Here is a 20,379-nt window from a genome sequence, read left to right as displayed (position 1 = left end):
AAGGTTGTTTGCTTACTGGTCTTGTGTTTTCATAATTGTGGGAGCAATACCTGAGGGATGCCAACCCTCCATAGTAAAGGGAAAACACACTAAAGTGACTGCATGACACCAATTAGAGAAAAGAATTGCTAACATGCCACCTTTAACTTCCCAGTATTTTCCAACTGCACATATCTACAATAAAATCAATACTCTCTAAAATAAGAATACTTTAAACCTTTTAAAAACATGGTAATATAAATGACTATTTTTAAAGAATATTTTATAAGTGGAAGAACACTCAATAGAATTATGTTCTGTGTCTAAACCAAGTTCTCTTTCCCCTAGTAATTTATGTGTATGTTCATGTGTGTATGTGCCTATGTGTACATGCGTGTGGCATGTATGTCTGTAGGGACAGGAGGTAAAGGTTGAGTACCTTCCTGAGTAGTTTCCCACCTTGCATTTTGCAGCTGTCTGTCACTGAATCTGCCGCTCATTAAGTTAGCCAGATTGGCCGTCTATCAAGCCCCACGGTTCCTCCTGTTTCTGCCTCCTCAGGGCTGGGATCAGAGGTGCAAGATGCATTTTAGGTGCTGATAATGTGAACCCAGGCTCTCACATTTTGAACAGCATGTTACCAAATGAGCCATCTCTGTAGCTTCACTAATAAACAATGAAGGTAAATTGCCTAGCCTTTTTGTTTGTGTATGCATGCTTTAAATTCCAGTTTTGACATGATTTCCATTATGTCATTCTAAGCCAATGGAATACTTGTATAAATTTCCTCCCGCCCATCACTTTCCACTGAGGGGCAGAAGGGAAAGATATTGTGCTGTGGCAGCTGAGCAGGTTTTTGTTTCAGCATAGAAAGTTCCTGTACAGAACTACCTGCAATTTGTTGGGCCCTTCATTCAGATGGAATACTCCTAAATGACTATGCTGGCCCAGGCACGTTGGAGTCGCCTAAGAATATGTCTTGTGTGTCAGCTCTTTCTTATAAATGATAATGTTGTACTTGGACTCTCTGAACAATTGGCTGCCACAATGACAACTGATTATAGCAAAAACAAAAAGGTCTTTTATACAGGGGAAAAAAGACATACAGGGGAAGTGTGATGAGCCCTTAATAGGTTTTAAATAATAAAAATCACAGTGTGGCAAGCTCAGAAGCATAGCAATTACACTTCCCTTGTTTAGAAGGTAATCTAAGTTCCCATATTAATTCCATGCTGGGTGTTTAAGTTTTAGCTCACTGAGGCTTACTGATTGGATCAGATACATTGTGTGGGATTTCCTTCAATATCAAGCTAGCTATGGCTTAGGATTTAGCAACAATTCCCTTCAGAGCCTGATGTCACATCTGGAGAAACATCTGCTCAGCTTCATATTAGAGAAATATTCATGCAATGAAATGTATATCTTTAAAACTAGATATGTATATTATACATCCTATTGTCTCTTAATGAAAGGGCATGTGGCTTTAAGAAATCATTAAGTATTCCAGTGTTTAGTTACATTTTTATTTTGCATAACTGAGACTTCTTCAGACACTGAAACCACACACATCCTATCACACACAGCATGCCTGAGGCAAATGTGTCTTCTAGCACCTGTGAAGGTCACGTATCAGCTGCACAGGGTGGCAGGCAAGCATCACGCACACCCAGCTCCACACAAGCAGATGTTGCTAACTGCAGAAGGCTGGGCCCGTGATCACAGTTCTGGGCCAATCGCAAGCATCACTACTTCCTACCCAGGCTTAGGTACCTTAGATACTCGAGGCCGTGTTTTCACAAGGTTTGTTTAAAATTAGACCTGTGTTCCTGTGATACAAACTGAAAGAATAAAAGAGTCAAAACAATAGCTGCGCTTGCTTCCTCCCTTAGTTAAAGGGAATGCCTACAGTTCCTCTCTACAGCAGACCCTTCAAACCATTGCCAAGACCTTTCACACTTGACACTTGACAGGTGCTTTGCTACAGGAATACACCCACCAGATGCACAAATAACTTAAGTAAAATCCCTTCACAAGGATAGTTGTATTCATTCATATATAAAAGTCACCTGAAGAATCCTGGGTATGAAGCTGGTTTCAGAAAGGATCCCTTTCACAACTACTATCTGATGAACCTGTTGACAGCTGCAGCCACACCCACCTTTTTACCTTAAACTGTGTGGCCACACACCTCTGTGCCTAAATCTGGGATCTTTCCCAGCCTATCTAATATCTGGAACCTGCGCCTTTTTTTTTCTTTCTTGGTGGTTGGCCCTTTAATGGTCTATTCACTCTTGCATCTTTAGCCTTTGTCTATTAGCCCATCTCCTTAACACCTTCATTTATGTCCAACTCTGGTCAAGCTTCTACAAAATTCTCAACACATCCCTCAACTCCCAGCTATGCCATTCCAGCTCTATGCCCTGCGTAGCCTGGCATGTTCTAATATACAGTCCTTGTTTCCTTGTCTCTGCCCGTCGAGGAAAGCCTGTCACCTGTTATCACTGAAACTGCTTTCCCCAAGGCCTCTAGATTTTATGATACAGAACTCTACAGAACATATGCTTTACTGCCTTCCTGTTTCTTTACCTTACAGGACCTGTGACACTGTTGGCTGCCCTTTATTTTGTGTTTGATTCTCCCTTTGTCTTTCTTTTTAATTTTTTAAAATTTTTTTTACATATACATATATATTATTACACATATATACAGTAAACTGCCTGCATCAAGAAGAATCATGAAACAATAATGAGTTATATAAATGTTACATTCTTAGTGTTTTGGATATTTGTGTTTGGCAGCCTTGAAGAAAACATCTTTCCTATCTTGGTGCATCTAAAATTCTGAATGTAAATCAATATCTATCATATCTGTCATTATCAACTTAAAACATCTATGGAGACCTAACCCCTAAACAACTTAGCTTAATTGTAAAACTAAATTATCTGGTCTTCAACCCCATCAGAGACTTGAGAAGGAATAAAATTGATTATCTGAGAATAAAAGGAGTACAGGTTAGTAGCTTCCAAAATAAGAAGATGACAGAGACAGTTTGCTACCTGAGCAGCCACCCAAAACTCTGTATAATGTTTGAGCATCATCTTCAGCCTTCTGGCTCCATATATCTGACAGACATATTTGTGAGGCAGGAACTATTGAGGACTTGTTTACCCTGTCTTGGCAGAGTTTGGCCATCAACTCTGTCTGCATCCAAGTTTGCCCTTTTTAAAACAGAATTCTGTCTGTGGTAGAAATGAGGACATTTGGCCCAGTGGCTCTTTTGCCACATTTGAAGCCATCTCCATAAGGAGGTCCTGTAATTAATGTCTTAATTGTCACTCAGAAGGTTATTTTTAATTCATTAGTATAGAATTTTGTATATGGATGCAAAATAAGTTTAGTTTTAGATACAGGGGTATAAAATTCAAATTTAAGATTATTCTTCACACATTATGTATATTTCTACTCTAATATGAGGTATTGTACCCATATAACTCAATTATAATACAAGGTTTATTTCCAATACTTTGAAAGTGCTATTGCAGGCTGTTTAGGATAAATAAGTTATACAAGTTAACTGTTAGTTGATCAAATCATGGTCATATCAATTACTAGTCTATTTTTATCACAAGAATATACATCTTAGGTGCAACAGAGAGATATGGTTCTATAAAAAGATAAGATAAAATAATTAGATAAGGTCTTCAAAAACCTCAGAGACATACAGAATATAGCATTTTAAAATATTTTTATTGTTTTAAACATTCATTGACAGTGAGACAGGTTACTCAGCTTACCTCAAAGAGGATGATGAGCATCTCCCTTTGTCTTTCGTGAATGCAGTATCTTGGTTTTGGCCCATTTCCATCACGTAAGTATTATTGCTAGGGACCACTATATCCATTCTTCTCATTTAAATTAATGTGCTTATGGATCCCCACCACACACACACACACACACACACACACACACACACACACACACACTACTCCAGTGTAGATCTTTCTCTAGAAATACAGATGTATCTTAGCCACATCTCCCCATAAAAAACTCAAACTCAACACGTTTAAAACAAATGAGCTCATGACCCCAGTGTCTCATATGCACAACTTAAGAATAGGGATAACTGCTATGGAGGGGCCTGTGCCAGATCACATTATCTGTTTTCTCTCTCCTCACCTATATAACCACTGTCAAACAGGGACCTGTGAGGAAGAAATGTACCACTTGTCACATCTGTTCATGTAAAGCCAGAGCTGCTTTTCCCCCCATGAATTTCTCAACCCAGGAAGTCCAGTTGGTGAAGAGAAGAGGACAAAAGTAGGAATTATTATCTCTCTGGGATGGAGAATGACAAAAGGCAGAAAAACCAAAAGCCACAGTGGGTAGCTCTTTCCTGATCTCTTTCCTGATCTCCTCTACGACTCATAGAGAGCAAATGGTACAGCCACATCTCTCTCCCAGGGCTAGTACAGAATTGGAAAAAAAAATAAGTTTTGGGCCAAATGTGGTGACTCACACCTGTAATCCCAGTACTCAGGAGGCCAATCTGGTACATAGTGACTTCCAGGTCATATTGGGAGACCCTGTTAGGGGAAAATGATGGTTCAGTGCAGAAAAGTATTTCACATACTTTAGGAACTAGAATAACTGGATATAAGAATTCACCAGGTATATGGTTGTCAAAGATATGGAATACACACTGAACTGGATACTTTCTGTGAACATCTAGACCTGTATCACCTTATACATAACCTCGGGGGCACATGGCTACTTGAATCAAGTAAAAGTAAAAGGGGATTTCTCAGTCACAGGAGACAAAAAGTACTTAGTAGCCACAGGCCAACCCAGTGGACAGTGCTTACATCGTACAGTATTCTTACCACTACACAAAGTCCTACTCGGCCATGCTGGTCTAGGCAAGGATCAATACAGACATGAAAAGGACAGCGATGAACACAAAGAGAATCAGGTTATAACAAGAGGAGAAGCCAGTGGTGAGTTTGCCGAGAAACAGCCACCTTGGTGACTTTATGGTATAATGGGTGAGCTCAAAAAGAGGCTAGAGAGCTTAGCCAACCATTGACCAGTGCGACAATGGAATTCAGATATCTGAGTGAGGTCAGCCTTGGTGTCAGTACCCTCTCATCCCCTCCTGAATTATACCATGTGCCCCTGCTCCCAGTTCTGGAGGTCAGACAATCAGAAGAGTTTCCACCCAGGAATATTTAAAGAGGAAGTTTGCTAATTACTTTTGTGCAACAAACACTCCTATCATAACCAGATGACCTTGGGCTTGCATTCGGAGATCCCTTCATGAATGTAAGAGAAAACATGAACCAGCACCAAATGGCCACACCCAGAAGATAGCAGATGCAAGATGTCATTTTTTTCTTAGTATGGACAATGGTGCCTGGTATACTCATCACATAAAAATATGTTGGTTCCATGGATGTCATCAGTCATAGACCTAAGGACAGCTTGGAGCTGTGCAGCACAGTACAATTCAATTCCCCTTTTTACTATACCACTTAAGAATCTAACCCTGCTTCTAAGTGATGGCAGATATGTTCCTTCTTCTTCTTCCATGGTGCAGAGCCATCAAGCACAAAGCATTGGGCTCCCCTGACCAAAGGCATAGGGCCTCATCTGGGAAACCTTCCTTCCTTCACTTTACTCCCACCTCCCAGGCACCAAAACGCTCCCTGCTATTTAAGAATGCTTTACTTCCTCAACACACAACAAATTTATCTGATGTGGACACCATTCAGTTCTTCTCTGAATGCCTAGCTCCTCCACATGGTACTATTTTCATACCCCACCCCCAATGTTTTGTTATAGCCTACCATCAGCCCTGCAGTGTACACACTTCAAGAAATTCTTCTCAATGTGTGTTGTGTAGGCAAGAATTTGGGGGTGCTTAAATCATCACACAGTCTCAGTGGCACACTTATCAAATACAGAAATGAATAATATGGTGGTAACAAATATTTACTGGACATATGTATGGATAGAGCTAGGCAAAACATTTGGGTAGAATAATGATAGGTGATAGCCTTCTCTAGCACAAGGTAAGTCAGGGAAAAATATCTAATGCTTTTTCTTCCTCTTTACTGGTGTTTTGTTATCTTCAATAAGTGTAGTCTGGGTTTATACCACTTTGCATATATTATTCTTGATGCTATTTATAAAATAGCATGGGTCATTATCCATATAACTCTTTGCCTCTGCCATATATTCTTCTATAATTATTGATTCCTACTTGTTTGGAAACATAGGGCCTGTTATGAGCCACAATCTATTCATATTTATGATTCTTCATGTCTATCAGAACCACCTTAACCATCAAAGGGAAATTATATTAATTTTTGTAAAATTAGATAATTTCTTAAATCATGTTTTTATGACAGAATAAACCCATTTGAAAAAAAAATCCTTTCAATAATCAGGGCCTGATGGTGGTATATTTTAAAAAGGAGAAAGAGAGGGTGTTGGGCACAGTGGGTAAAGTCTTACACAACCCTGAGGGGCTGAGCTTGGATCCCGAGCACCTACACAAAAGCGAAGCAATGCCAACACATATTTGCAATCCCAGAGATGAGAGGTGGAAACCTAGAGTTTAGTGGCCATGATGTCTAGCCAACTGCTACATTCCAGGTTCATTGAGAGACCCTGTCTCCCCGCGAAGTCTGTGGAGGCCACCCTAGCTGAGACTCCTGGCAGCGGGAGATATGGAGCCTGAAGTGGCCGCCTCCTACAGCCAGGCAGAACTTCCGGTAGAGGAATAAGGACACCAACCGTCCCACAAAACCTTCAGCCCAAAATTTGTCCTGCCTACAAGATGTGCAGGAACAAAGATGGAGCAAAGATTGAGAGAATAGACAGCCAAAGGCAGGTCCAACTTGAGGCCCTTCTCATGGGATCGAACTAATTCCTGGCATTATTAATATTACTCTAGAGGAGCCTAACATAACACCTCTGAGAGGCTTCACCCAGCAACTCATGGAAAGAGATGCAGAGACCCACAGCCTAACCTTAGACAGAGCTGTGGGAGTCCTATGGGAGAGTTGGGAGAACAATTATGGGAGCCAGAGGGATCAAGGACTTCACAAGAAGACCTACAGTGACAACTAACCTGGGGCCATGGGGGCTCACAGACACTGAGCCACCAACCAAAGAGCATGCATGACTGGTCCTAGGCTCCCTGCACATGGGGAGCAGATGCACAGGTTGGTCTTCATGCGTGTCCTCCAGCAACTGGAGCAGGGACCCTCTCTGACTCTGAGGTCTGTCTTTGTATCCTATTCCCCCATCTCTCTGTGAGAGATGATGTGCCTAGTTCTGCAGTGATTTAATGTGCTAGGATGGGTTGGTATCCATGGGGGCCTCCCCTTCCTCAGAGGAGAAGGACAAAGGCGAATAGAGGGGAGGTGTGGGTGAGGAGGACTGGGAGGGAAAGGGGGGGGGAAGGGCTGCTATCAGGATCTAAAGTGAATAAATTAATAATTTTTTTCTTAAAAGATGGAGAGCTTATACTGGCCTGTACAAGAATGTGTCCATCAGTAGCCAAGCGTGGACAGAGAAGATGGGCTGCAGGCACAACTCCTCACTGCTAGACTATTTAGTTTTAATAGAATCAGAAAGAGGGACGGGGCCTTTGTGTTCCACAGTGTATCCACGAGTGACCCTACTGGCTTCAGTGGGTGGCTACAGTCTAATTAGCACACAGAAGACCCTTGTTAGAATAAGTGGGTAGCAAAATAAAATCAAGTCATAAGTCTGGGAGAGGGACAGGTAGGGAGGAGTGGGGTTGCCTCAGGTGGGAGGGAAATAAGAAAGTATGGGGGAAGTTCATACATATATGAACTGCCAAAGACAAAACTTAATTAAAATGTAATAAAGCCATATGCAAATCAAATGATTATTCTAACTGTGCACTGAATATAAACTGCTCCCCAATATTGTCTGTTATTTACAAAATCTCATTAAATACAGCTATGTGTTCAACTTGCTATGATTTCGATTTTTACTTTATTATTGTGTGTGAAAAGGTGACTAAAGATACTCTAACATAAATGTCATTTTCAAATGAAAACTTGCAATTCATTTTTGTTTCTTAGATACCTCGGTTCATTAAACAAATTTAGATATGTGTGTATATATATATATAGAGAGAGAGGATAATATATATTCAGCTTGTTCTGGACCAGATGTATGTATGTATGTATGTATGTATATACACATATATACATATACAAACTGTGGACACCCAACTTCCACATGCATGCATACACACATATGCACATAGACACACACAGAGATGAAAATTTATTCTTTATAAAAAGACATATTCTCATTAAATTTATTCTGACTGACTTAAAAGCCCCATTGTGATCTACAAAGGAGCATCATGCAGAGCAAGGTACTATTGTAACTTGAACACCATTTTCTTCAAGGAAGTAAGAATGGATATGGGTACATATGTCATAGATACAAGCAAGCATATGTGTATATAGAAATATAAAACCTATTATAGTATTTCATTGACTTTAATATAGGTGGAGAGGTGTGAGTTGCTCTACTCATGATATGACTAAGCAGGCTTCATATCAAAATAAAGATTAAACAATTAGTAATTACAGGGGAAAAACTCAAAGGTAGAATCCCCAAATCTTATAAAATCAAGAGGAAGCTCTCTTCTGAGAAATAGGACATTAGATGCACAGCTCTTTCTGGGTCTGCTGTATTCCTCCTTCCAGCGAGCTTTCCACATGCATTTCAAGCTCTCCCCTTTGGCAGAATAAAGAAGTTCCCTCTGTTCTAAACTCACATTTAGCACACCTATTGTTTTGATCAACTGGACCTTTGTAATAGTGTATTTGATGCTAGATTATAGTTTTCATCAACTTATTCTTTTTCAATTATTGGCTGAGGTTACCCTCTGGCTTGTATTATGGATGTACTGTACATTAGATTTGCATATATAGTCAATTGTTATGTGCTTTTCTCAAAACACAATAGTTAAAATCACATACAATTTAGCTATTTCCTGTACTGAAAATGGCTACTTGGGTTTACATCATTTTCCCCTCTGTGGATTTCAAATGTAAATATAGACCTAATTTTTCATTCAAAAATCACTTTTTGGCTAACCCTCCCTTTATGCCTCCCAAGCCAGGAAATACGCCAATGTTTTCAGAAAGTATGATTGTTTAGTCTTCAGATGTTCTTGGAAGGAGATTAAAGCACGGCAAAAGAAAAGCAGATGAATAAAATTCATAGGCTAAATGAGATATGTTCAATTCATTTCACCATTAGTTATAAGAAAGTTTTAAAAAGGAACAAGAAAGGAAGGAGGAAAGAAAGGAAGCAAATATCAGTCAGGAATACACGCACGCACACACACACACACACACACTTAAGACAATAATTTCAAAGTTCCTCAAATCTAAGCCTTAATTACACTTTTTAAATTATTGCATTAACATCTAACATGTAATGGTACTGTGCTCTGAATGTGATGAGCGCAGTGAACCAAATGGCTCTCAAGTAGCACTTCTAACATGAGCATTGAGGGGGAAGAGGTCAAGAGCCATTGGAAGCCATGGTTTGCTGTGGAATCAACTGAATGGTAACTGCCTCACAAAAGCAGAGAACACATTAAAGTGCTTTATTCACAACCCCGCTGAATACATCAGATCACTGTAGCCACACTTTCCCACAATATGGGTTACATAGAGAATACTGGAGGCACTAGGAAATGTTGGACATGAATATGGGACTGTTTATTGGTTTTTCTGTCACTGAAAATATTATTGCCAGGTGTGGTGGTACACAGCTTTAATCCCAGCACTCAGGAGGTAGAGGCCTCGGAGTTCAAGGCCATCGAGGGCTACACAGTGAAATGAGACCCTGTTGCTCTCCATCTCCCTTCTTCCCCTGTCGTGTGTGTGTATGTGTGTGTGTGTGTGTGTATGTGTGTATTATTAATCAGTATAATAAAGAAAATTAAATTATATAATACAAAAATGGGGGGGCGGGACTAAAATTTCCAAATAAATAAATAAATAATGTTTTGTCTCAGAATTGGTAAAGCATGGTTTCAAACGGAGATTTGACAACACCATTTAGGGAACAGGGGAGAAGAGCAGTTGAGAACAATATTACAATTGAAATTCCATTTCAGTTACTGGTCAGATTTGGTGTGCTTCATATAGAATACAGCTAATCCAGCAAGTGGATTTCTTATAGCCCTAAGGACATCAAGACCAGCAGGGGTGAAGTCACTTCTCTCTGGGACTTAAACTCTGTGCCTTAATTGCCTCACCTGCACAGTGGCTCGGTAATAATCCTTACTTCATTGGGTTGTTAGAAGAATTAAATAGAATCTTTATGTATCTCAATCTTAGTAGTAAAAGCATATCCCCCCCCTCCTTCAAATGCACTGAATAAAGAGTTCAAAGTCCTTTTCTTCTCGTATCACAGCCATGCCTTCTTTCCACTATCCCACACATACTGAGTGTCACAGAGAAGTAAACGTATCTGAAGATATTGTAAAACCCCAAAATGTTTTAACAGAACTCTAATATTTAAACTCAAGCTAATAAATTTTGTGCTACTCCTCAGACTTTTATATGTTACACACACATCCATGCATGTGCACACATGCACATATACACATGTGCACATATACGTACACACACACACACACATATATATATGTGTGTGTGTGTGTGTATGTGAATAGTTTCTTGCTGTGAACAAGTAGTGAGAACTAATCCCTGCTCTAGACAGAAGGCAGATATACAAGTGTTAGAGGGATAAACTATCGTTGGGCATTGTTATTAAAAACAAAAACTCTCAAGTAAGAAATTATTATTGTTCCATAGGGGGAGGTGTTAAATTCCATAAAGTGATATTTAAATCATTGTTTAAGGACTCTCTATGAGCCAGGGGTCTCCATAAAACACAGAAGCATGGCAGTAAGCCAAACATTACCAATACAAATTATACCTCTATGGGGTAAATCATGTCTGAGATGCACTAGAGACTGTTAGCACAGGCTCAACTACAAACAGAATCAAAAATTATTATTTTAGGCCCAAGACAAAGTTATGAGTATATCTTCATTGGCATAGACAAAAGTGAGTAGTTAAAGATCAAATTGGTCAAAATTCCTTGTAACTTAGCAGACAAGGTGCCTCATTACCTTGAATGCACAGATTTCTACATTTTAAATGTATAGAACAAGATTGAACCCTAGTCCATTTTTAAAATGTGGTCTTGTGAATCTTACATAGGCAGTTTGCACCTCTAGCACAACACAGTCAGTTTTGAATATTGGTTTGCCATATGCACGTCATCACACGTCAGAATGTGAGTGTCACGCCGGGCGATACAACTACAGAGCCACAAGCCCATTCTACTTCTGCCAACAAGCTATTTAAAGGCCATTTGAGAAAAGAATGGACAGCTGTTCAAAAATCTTCTGCAGACAATCATGAGTAAGATCAAGAAAGTTCCAGCATCTAAACCAAGAAGGAGTTGGATCAAATCCAGGGTTATAGGTTCCCCTTCAGTGTTCCGTCGTAGCATACCTGAGACTCAGAAAACTTCGGAGGCCAAAAGGGTCACAGATGAACATGTCAAAAGTGCTGCACATACCACTGCCTACGAAAAAATGTTTACAGAATCATCTTGTCTTTACTTAGTTATATTATGATGAGTGTTTGTGCAAAACCAGCCAAGGAGAGAAACAAGAATCTCTGACTCAGAAGGACTACAATACAAAATCCATGAGGGTTGAGTTGCCTGGACCCCTGAGCATCCAGCCCCGGAACCAGTATGTCCAGACAGTGGAACATACAGTCTAAAATGATGATGTTATTGCCTTAAGACTTAATGTTTCCCTTCTCATGTTTTGCCCTTGTTAGGGACTTGATAATCACTTCTCTTTTGTTTCCTTTGGAAATACGGGTATCATTCTGGTGGTTTGAATGAGAATGACTCCAATAGCCTCATATATTTGAATGTTTGCTTCCCAGTTGGTGGACTGTTGAAGAAACATTACAGGTCTTGATGGAAGAGGTGTGTCACTGAGGATGGGCTTCGATGTTTCAAAGGCCAATGCCAGACCCAGCCTCACTCTTTCTTGTAGGCAAGGTATATGCTCTCAGCTAATACTGAGAGCCACCATCCTGTCCCATCCTAATGTTCATGGGCAAATCCTCTGAAGGTCTAAGCAAGCTTCCAGTTGAATGTTTTCCTTTACAAGTTGCTTTGGCCTTCACAGCAATAGAACAGCGACTAAGACTTTCTCCAATGCCTGTCTTACCACTGAACTTTGGAAACACATGTTTCACATCAAGTTTACAGTTGTGGAGCAACTGGCCTCAGAATAAATCACGTCTTTGACTCTTGTATCTGATGAAAATGATGGAAGGGACTCCAGACTTAGGGCTTGATGTTGACACTGGGATGAGGTAAGACTATGAGAGGTCCAGGGATGGAATGAATATGCATATAAGGTGACATGGATTTGGAGAAGTCACAAGTAGAAAACAGGCCTTTGGATGTACCCCATCCAAATCCCCTTTTGCCAACATAATTATATTAAGAGGTGAGAACTTTTAGAAGAAATTCAGCTCTTGTAAATGAGATTAAGACCATCACAAAGGAGGCTTCGCATCTCACCCCCTCTTTCCTTCTGCCTTCAGCCAAGTGAGGTCATGATACTGATTTCAGCATCCCTACAGGTGGTGTAGACCTCACCAGCAATTAGACCTGCCAACACGTTAGTCTTGGGCTTCCCAGGTGGCAGAGTCTTGCAAGATTGAATGGCCTAGGCCTGAGTATTCTTTTACAGTACAAATGGACTAGACATCATGAGCAGTTGACGCCCTCATATCTGAAGCACCCTCTTCTTTTCTGGCACCTCTTGCTAACCTTTTCTCTCTGGATTCTTGATAGACAGTCTTTATGTTTGACTCTGGCAGTAATTTTGACTTCCATGGACACATCAAGGTTAAGAAGGCAGGCTTAAAGGGACACAACTGGAACTCAGACCTCAGATTCTTGGTTATTGGTTATGTGGCTTTGGATTAAGTTACCCAAAACTGCATCTATATCTCAGTTTCTTCAACTATAGAATGAAAAAAAAAAAAAAACTATAGATGAAAAAAAAAGTTTGCATAGTTGTTGTGGAGATTATATCAAAAGTCTAGTTGCCAGGATGTATTAAATGTCCTAATGTTGTCTGCAACTGATTTATGAACACAAGCATTTTCTCTAAGATATTTTAAAGCAGTTTTTAATTTCTAAGTCACAAATTTCCTTTCAGGATCCCCGCCCCTGCACCTTCCATCTGTCAACAATGCCTACCTGCTACGTAGTAAGGATGCATTTTCCCTCAATATAAGATCTCCTATCAGTAGGATTACATGGTGTTTTAAAGACATAGCTCGAATTTCAAGTGACACAACAGACGTAGTGACTTGCATAAGGTTAGCCAACTATAGGCATCTGGGATTCGTGTCCTGCTTTATAAGTCTAAAGGTTTGATGTTCTTTCTCTTCTTGTATATAATCTGTGCATATCAAAGGGAGATAAGAAGGCAGCCATAGACTCACTGCTGAGTGCCGTGATCCCTTTAAGGTCAAGCAATCATAATTCGCAGCAGCTCTGAAGGGCTACAACTCAGGTCTGAACAATCCTGTGCTCCTAAGTACTCACCTGTCTCCTGGTTGGAGGCAGAGGTAACCTTAGGGGGAAAATAATTTTTAAAGGGACATAGTCATTGACCATACATTGAACATTAATTACACCTAAAACAGAGTGCATCCAAAATGCTATGAGGAAGTTTATCCTTCAAAATGTCTTTTGTCTTAGTTAGGGTTTCTATAGCTGTAAAGAGACACCATGACCGCGGCAGCTCTTATGAAGGAAAACATTGCATTGGGGCTGGCTTACACTTCAGAGGTTTAGTTCATTATTGTCATGGTGGGAAACATCCATGGTGGCACACAGGCAGACATGGTGCTGGAGAGGAGGCTGAAAGTTCTACATCTTGATCCATACATAGCAGAAGGAGACTGTGAGCTATGCTGGGTGTAACTTGGGCATATGAGACTTTAAAGCTTGCCCCCAGGTGATAAACTTCCTCCAACAAGGCCACTCCTACTCCCTCAAGGCCATACCTCCTAATAGTGCCAGACCCTATGGGCCAAGGATTCACATACATGAATCTACGGGGCCATTTCTGTTCAAGCCACTACATCTTTATATTTTGTCTGCCAGAAACCACACTAACATGTCACAGGCAATAACATAGTATTTCATTGTAGGAATGGATTGATACTCCTAAGTTTTAATTGCAGGGGTAAAAGACATTCCTCCAACAAATTCAAAATAGAAACATATATATATATATATGCTTGATTCCAATAATTTATCATTTTATTATTTGATATATCTTCATCCATTACTTAAAACATGGAGTCCATCAAATTCTGTTTGGTAAACTATTGGAACTTATTATTTTATACAAAAGAAAACAGGAAATCTAGGAAACCTGCTTAATAACGAAGCCATGTAAGGTAAATACCTAACAATAGGAGGTGAGGTTGCCCAGGTCTGAAGGCAAAGCACATGCTCTCCTACAAACACAGAAGTCACAGTGTTCTGCAAGTTCTTTAAAACTAGGAAATGCCCTAGTAAAAGAACCTGCAGACCTTGGAGTTTGATTTCTTTCGGCAGGAAAGAAGTTCAATCAGTTCTTCTTTCACTGACTCAGCGACATCACCAAGTATCTATGTGGTACCAGAAAATACCCAGGAACCGAGGAAGCACCAAGTTGGAGCAAGTTTAGTAGGGACTAAAACAGACATACTCCTGGCCTGGTGAAGGTCATCAAAGACCCCAGGCAATGTCCCTTGGTGGTTTCCTCCTATAGACGTTCTGTCGCTTATATTACCATCTGTTGCTCAAACCTTTCCCAGAGTGTGTTTGGCTGTTCTGCTCCCTGAATACTTTCACAGATGGGCGATGGAAGGTGTAAGAGGAAGTGACTTAGACAGCGCTGCTCACCAGGAAAGCCAAGACTGGATTCAGGGCTTCTGATTTACAGACAAAGATAGAGGACAAAATTAAATGCTTGCTCTTCCTTCCAACTGGCTATTTTTGTGACTGTTCCTGGGTAGATTGATGAACTCTCAGAAGGAAGTGGAAGCTAAATTGACTGAGCTGATAGGGATATGAAAGAATGCACCCTGAATACACAGAGTTCACAATCAATGCTCATTACTCAACCGAGAAGCAGATGAGACTCCACAGACATCCTGTTTTTTGGTGCAAGAATGGATTTTAAAGTAGAAGATGCTAGCCAGAAAAGTGTCCATAATTACGGGAATCTACTCTGTCCTCAGGGGGGTGAGTCTAGGATGGGGTGAGGAATAACTTCTTCATTTAAAATTGTTTAAGATTTCTCTTTTAAATTAACAAAAATTCTCAGCAGGGCGCCAGATGGCCTGGAATGAAACTAGGACCACTCATTATCCAGATTCAGATGAAAGACTTTTTAGAAGCCGCCTGATGTGAACTGATTTTTACTAATGACATAAACCATCTATTCTCTATAAAGCTCTTATTGGTGAGCATTGCTGCATGAATATATCTCCCTCATTTAAAAAAAAGTATTTCAATACTGTCCATCAAGATTATGAACTTTTTCTAAATATGCTTATGAGAGCAAGGAAGACTTGCAGGTGAAATATTATATTTCATAGCCTGGTACCAGTTTCTGGAGGGCCCTGGGGCTACATGGATCAATGCCGAGGCTAAGTCATGAGTCAGTGATCTAAGTTCAAACTCAGTGCACTCTAAAACGATGAGCCTTTTTCTAAGATGTCATAGCACTCTTTAAGTACTGGAACCCACACTGGACAAAAAAAAAAAAAAGAGTTGGGGACTTAGAAAAAACACAACTACATCTTCATTTTAAATTTACTTTCACCTTATATTTAATGTGAATAAAAACAATCACTAGAAATTATCAACACACATATAGCCCAAAGCAATATCACCAAACTTCAAACTAACATCTGAGGACTATGATAAGCAAATGAAATGATTATTCCACTGTTGTAAGGTCCTCAAATCCCAAAGCAATTATGTTTGGGTTTCAACTCAGGACTCAAGTTCTGATGCTCTCTAAGACACGGCTTATTTGCAGTTGGATTGCAACAACCCTCAAGAAGATGCAGTGCTGTGGGAGCCCCAGCAGATTGACATGTAGAGAAACTGCCTGGAGACCCTTCCTACCCATCAACACAGCCCACCACTCCTGCCGTGCATGTCTTTATGACTGCTCAGAACTACGTATGGGAAGATCACTTAGTTCCTGTATGATCCTCACACAAATCAACCCAAGCGCATGTGATGGACTTACTTGTAGTTTTGCATGTGGTGTAGGAGACTTTCTTTGCAGTTAGGACTCTGACTGTCCATGCTGACCATCGAGCTATCACATACAAACACTCATGGATCACCTTTTTAAACAGTGCACAAGTTGCTGGCTTCATCAGAATGCATCAAAAGACTACAAAAGAGGCCAAGGTGGAACCACTGTGGAAGCCGTGACTTTATTGAAGGGGAAACATATGTTTGCAAATCACAATGCTACATACATGACATGGTTTACAATGATGTCCCATTAGGCTCTTTGCAGACTTGCCACCTACAGTCTCTCCATTTAAAAAAAAAAAAAAAAAAAGCGAGGGCTGGGTGGGTGGGAAATGTTATTTTTGTCATCAAGTTTACAAATCCAAGTTGGGGGTTTGAATCAGAAAATCTGTTCTTGGCCAATTAGAGTGGTTCTCAACCTGTGGGTCATAAACCCTTTGGGAATTGAATGACCTTTTCACAAGGGTTTCATATCAGCATTCTTTTTCCGCCCTGAAATAGGGTTTCTCTGTGTAGCCCTGGCTGTCCTCGAACTCTCTCTGTAGACCAGGCTGGCCTAGAACTCAGAGAGATCTACTTGCCTCCGTGCCACTATTGCAGGGCCAAGGGTCATATATCAGATATCCTGCATATCAGGTATTTACAATATGCTTCATAACAGTAGCAGTATCAGTTATAATTTTATAGATGTGGGTCACCACAACATAAGGAACTGATTAAAGGGTTGCAGTGTTAGGAAGGCTGAGAACCACTGACTTAGACCACATTGACTTCTAGGCCCATACACAAACACAAAAGGGACCACTTTTCAGCGAATAACTTTAATGACCTAACTTGTATCTCATAATATAGCTAGTGAACAGGACAGCAACTGTGATGAATGGTACACTGTCTAACATCTCTCTCATTAAACATATCACCTTGTTTTTGAGAGCTAATACAGTATTTTATTTTGGAATATGAGACATCATACAGTAGGTATCTATTTTTTAAAAGGCTCAGTTTAAATGTTCAGAAGGTCATTAATTGGATTTTGGCACAGTGGAAGAAATTTGAGGAAAACATAAAAAAGGAAATTTAAAAAAGAAATGAAGGCAAGCAAGAGAAGAAAAATCACACCGCTCTTATTGTGGAATCTATCTTTATAACAGTAGTCAAAAAATATGAAACTTTATTTCTAGAACTAAAAAAGAATAAATTTATTTTGATAAGTAAAAAGAGAAATGTGAGTTTGATCATTTTTCTAAGCCACCTGCCTTATTTTACTCCCTTTGAGTATAATAGAAATCTCTAAACTAGTGATTAGTGATTGTGCAAGGAAATCACTGGATTTTATCTCATTAGAAATTAATAGTACAAAGCAGCACAGGATTTTAAAAATCAAGACTCTAATGCCATAGAATATCTGATGTTGGAATATATAATTAACGACAAGACTCATTACAAGACTAGAATCAGAATATTCTAGAAACCAAGGCCCCTCTTGCTTTGCTCTGAGAAACCTACCGATGCTTCATGCAGCGTCTATGTATGCGTTCCTATATTTTATTCCACATTACCAGCTTATCTCATGTAAAAATTTTCCAATTCTTGCCATTTGGTTAGGACTAAGACTTGCCCATTGGAGAATGGGTCTTCATTTCATTTTATTTAATTATCATTTTAAAATTTTTTATTTATTTATTCACTTTACATCCTGGGTGTCTCTAGCTCTACTACTCTACTTTTATTTCCTTAGATCCTTAAAAGTGTGGAACAGTTCAGATGCCTGGACAAGCTACTTTCACACCAACTTAGATATCACTCATATTAGATATGGCTGAAACATTTCCCCCACATTTTACTTTCTTAATTCTTTTGTTGTTCTTCAATACCCAACTCCAGGGAACTGTTTACAACACTCAAGCTCATAATGACAAAATATTCAGACATGCTGATGTCAATTCTGAGGTAGGTGTTTCTGCTCATTGTTATCACTGGCTTCTTTTGACGGCTTAGAAAAGAGCTGGCTGATTCCTCATCTGTATCATCCTTTGGCTGGATTCATCACTGATACAATGATGAAGGGAAGCCACTTGCACTCTTAGTTTGTGCAACATGGGACAACACACATCCTCCGTACTCAGTCCGTCCCTGAATTTATATACCCGGTGCTCTTATAACAACAGGAACACTTACAAAATATCTACATGTGTGACCATATGATGGCTTCTCCAGATGGGACAAGTGTTGCCTTTATGGACCTGAGTGTGTGTGTGTGTGTGTGTGTGTGTGTGTGTGTGTGTGTGTGTGTGTGTGCTGGTGCAGGTGTGCATGCAGGCCAGTGGACAACCTCATATGTTATCCCTCAGATGCCATCCACCTTATGTGTGTGCGAAAGAAAGACAGGCTCTCTCCCTAACCTGGAGCTCATCACGTAGGCGAGGCTAGCTCCAGGGATCCAACTGTCTCTACTTCCCAGCACTAGCTTACAAGGAGTTGCCACCCTGGTGGCCTTTGTGAATGAGGATTCTGGGGTTTAACTCAGTCCTGTGAGCTTGCAAGGGCAGCATCTTCCTGACTGAGCCATCTCCCTAGCCTATTGTTGTGAAGTCAATTTCTCTTCATTCAGTCACTAATCATTTACTGAACTCCTATTGTGACAGTACAAGGTAGCTTTTCTGAGGCCTGAAAGAAAGCAAGAGGCCTCATTTAATGGACAGCAGCGGGACATGTCAATATATACTTGAATTTTCTAGTTGGTTTTAAGGTAATCTCTTCCACATAAGAGGAAATGAAGAAAATAACTGAGATTCAGGAAGGGGGTGGGGTGAGAAACAGTCAGTGCCTGCTAATGCCATGCCTGAGCCAAGCCTGAAAATAGATACAAGCTGAAGAACGCTTAAGCCTCTTAAGAAGCAAAGGAGATACTTATTTTTGCCATTTTATGGACGAGAGAAAAGAAGCTTTAAGTTTCAGAATTATTTGCAATGATTCCTCAAACTACACTACAGCTTATGCACCTAGCAGTGTCACCATAGGAAAAGACTCCTAGGATAATTCTAGAATTTGAACTGCAATTTGAGTAATTTCAAATTAAAAACTTAGTGTTCACTGCCATCCTGTAGTTCCAGTTACCAGTGAGGTTGCAAACCTCTCTCATCTAAGAAGCCACTTAATCCTCTGGAAGGACTGAGAAAGTACAGGAGAGTCAAAAACTTAGTGGGTTTTCTCTTTGTTTTCCTAAGATTTCTAGCTTTAGTCTTCCCTTAAATTATTGTTTTCCTTATGTCCAGAAATGTGTGTGTTTGTGTGTGTGTGTGTGTGTGTGTGTGTGTGTGTGTGTGTGTACACATTTGGAGGACAGAGGCTAGCCTCAGCCGTCCCTCTGGAGGCACACCTTGTTTTGGTTTTCCTGTTTGATTGTTTCAACACAGGGTCTCTCCTTGATATGTACCTCCCCACATAGGTAGGATGGCCAGGCAGCAAGCCCCAGGGATCTTGCCCCACCACCCCCAAGTCCCATGCTGGCAATCTAAGTGCATATCGCGACACCAGGCTTTTTCTTAATGTGGGTTCTAGGGCTCAAACACTGGCCCTCATGCTTGCATGGCACAAATTTGACTAACTGCACTAGTTAATCCCTCCGGCTCTGCTTTGTTTTGTTTTGGTTTCTTTATTGAAATAGAATCTCTTTACATAGGCCAGGCTGGCCTTGAGCTTAAAATTTTGCTGGGATTATAGATGTATGCCATCGTACTTGCCAGAGCAATATTTTGCACAAATAAGATGTCTTCCTGAACGCCCACTTATTTTTAAGATGAAGAAAATTTTGCTATTGTTCTCTACACCTCTTGCTTATGACTTAATTTTCTGGGAATTATGAATTGACATGATCAAAAGTTGAGTCTTACTGTCATATTTTCATCTTTTGCATCCAGATGAAGGAAATCACCAGTGTTTAGG

General features: G+C 40.1%; 1 protein-coding gene across 3 annotated transcripts in view; it reads right to left on the bottom strand.

The window, feature by feature from the left end:
* The window catches only part of Samd5 (sterile alpha motif domain containing 5), a 393,914-nt gene that overhangs the window by 327,733 nt on the left and 45,802 nt on the right, over positions 1 to 20,379 (bottom strand). Inside the window, exon 3 of one of the 3 annotated variants that reach the window (XR_007832582.1) lies at positions 16,103 to 16,570. The exons of the other annotated variants lie outside the window; for them this stretch is intronic. The gene's annotated coding sequence lies outside the window, so the exon portion shown is untranslated. Of the gene's footprint in view, positions 1 to 16,102; positions 16,571 to 20,379 lie in introns of those variants that run through there. 3 annotated transcript variants of the gene reach the window in all.

This window comes from Acomys russatus, chromosome 21, assembly GCF_903995435.1.
Source record: "Acomys russatus chromosome 21, mAcoRus1.1, whole genome shotgun sequence".
Lineage (NCBI taxonomy): Eukaryota > Metazoa > Chordata > Mammalia > Rodentia > Muridae > Acomys > Acomys russatus.
This window is presented reverse-complemented; position numbering and strand designations above follow the sequence as displayed.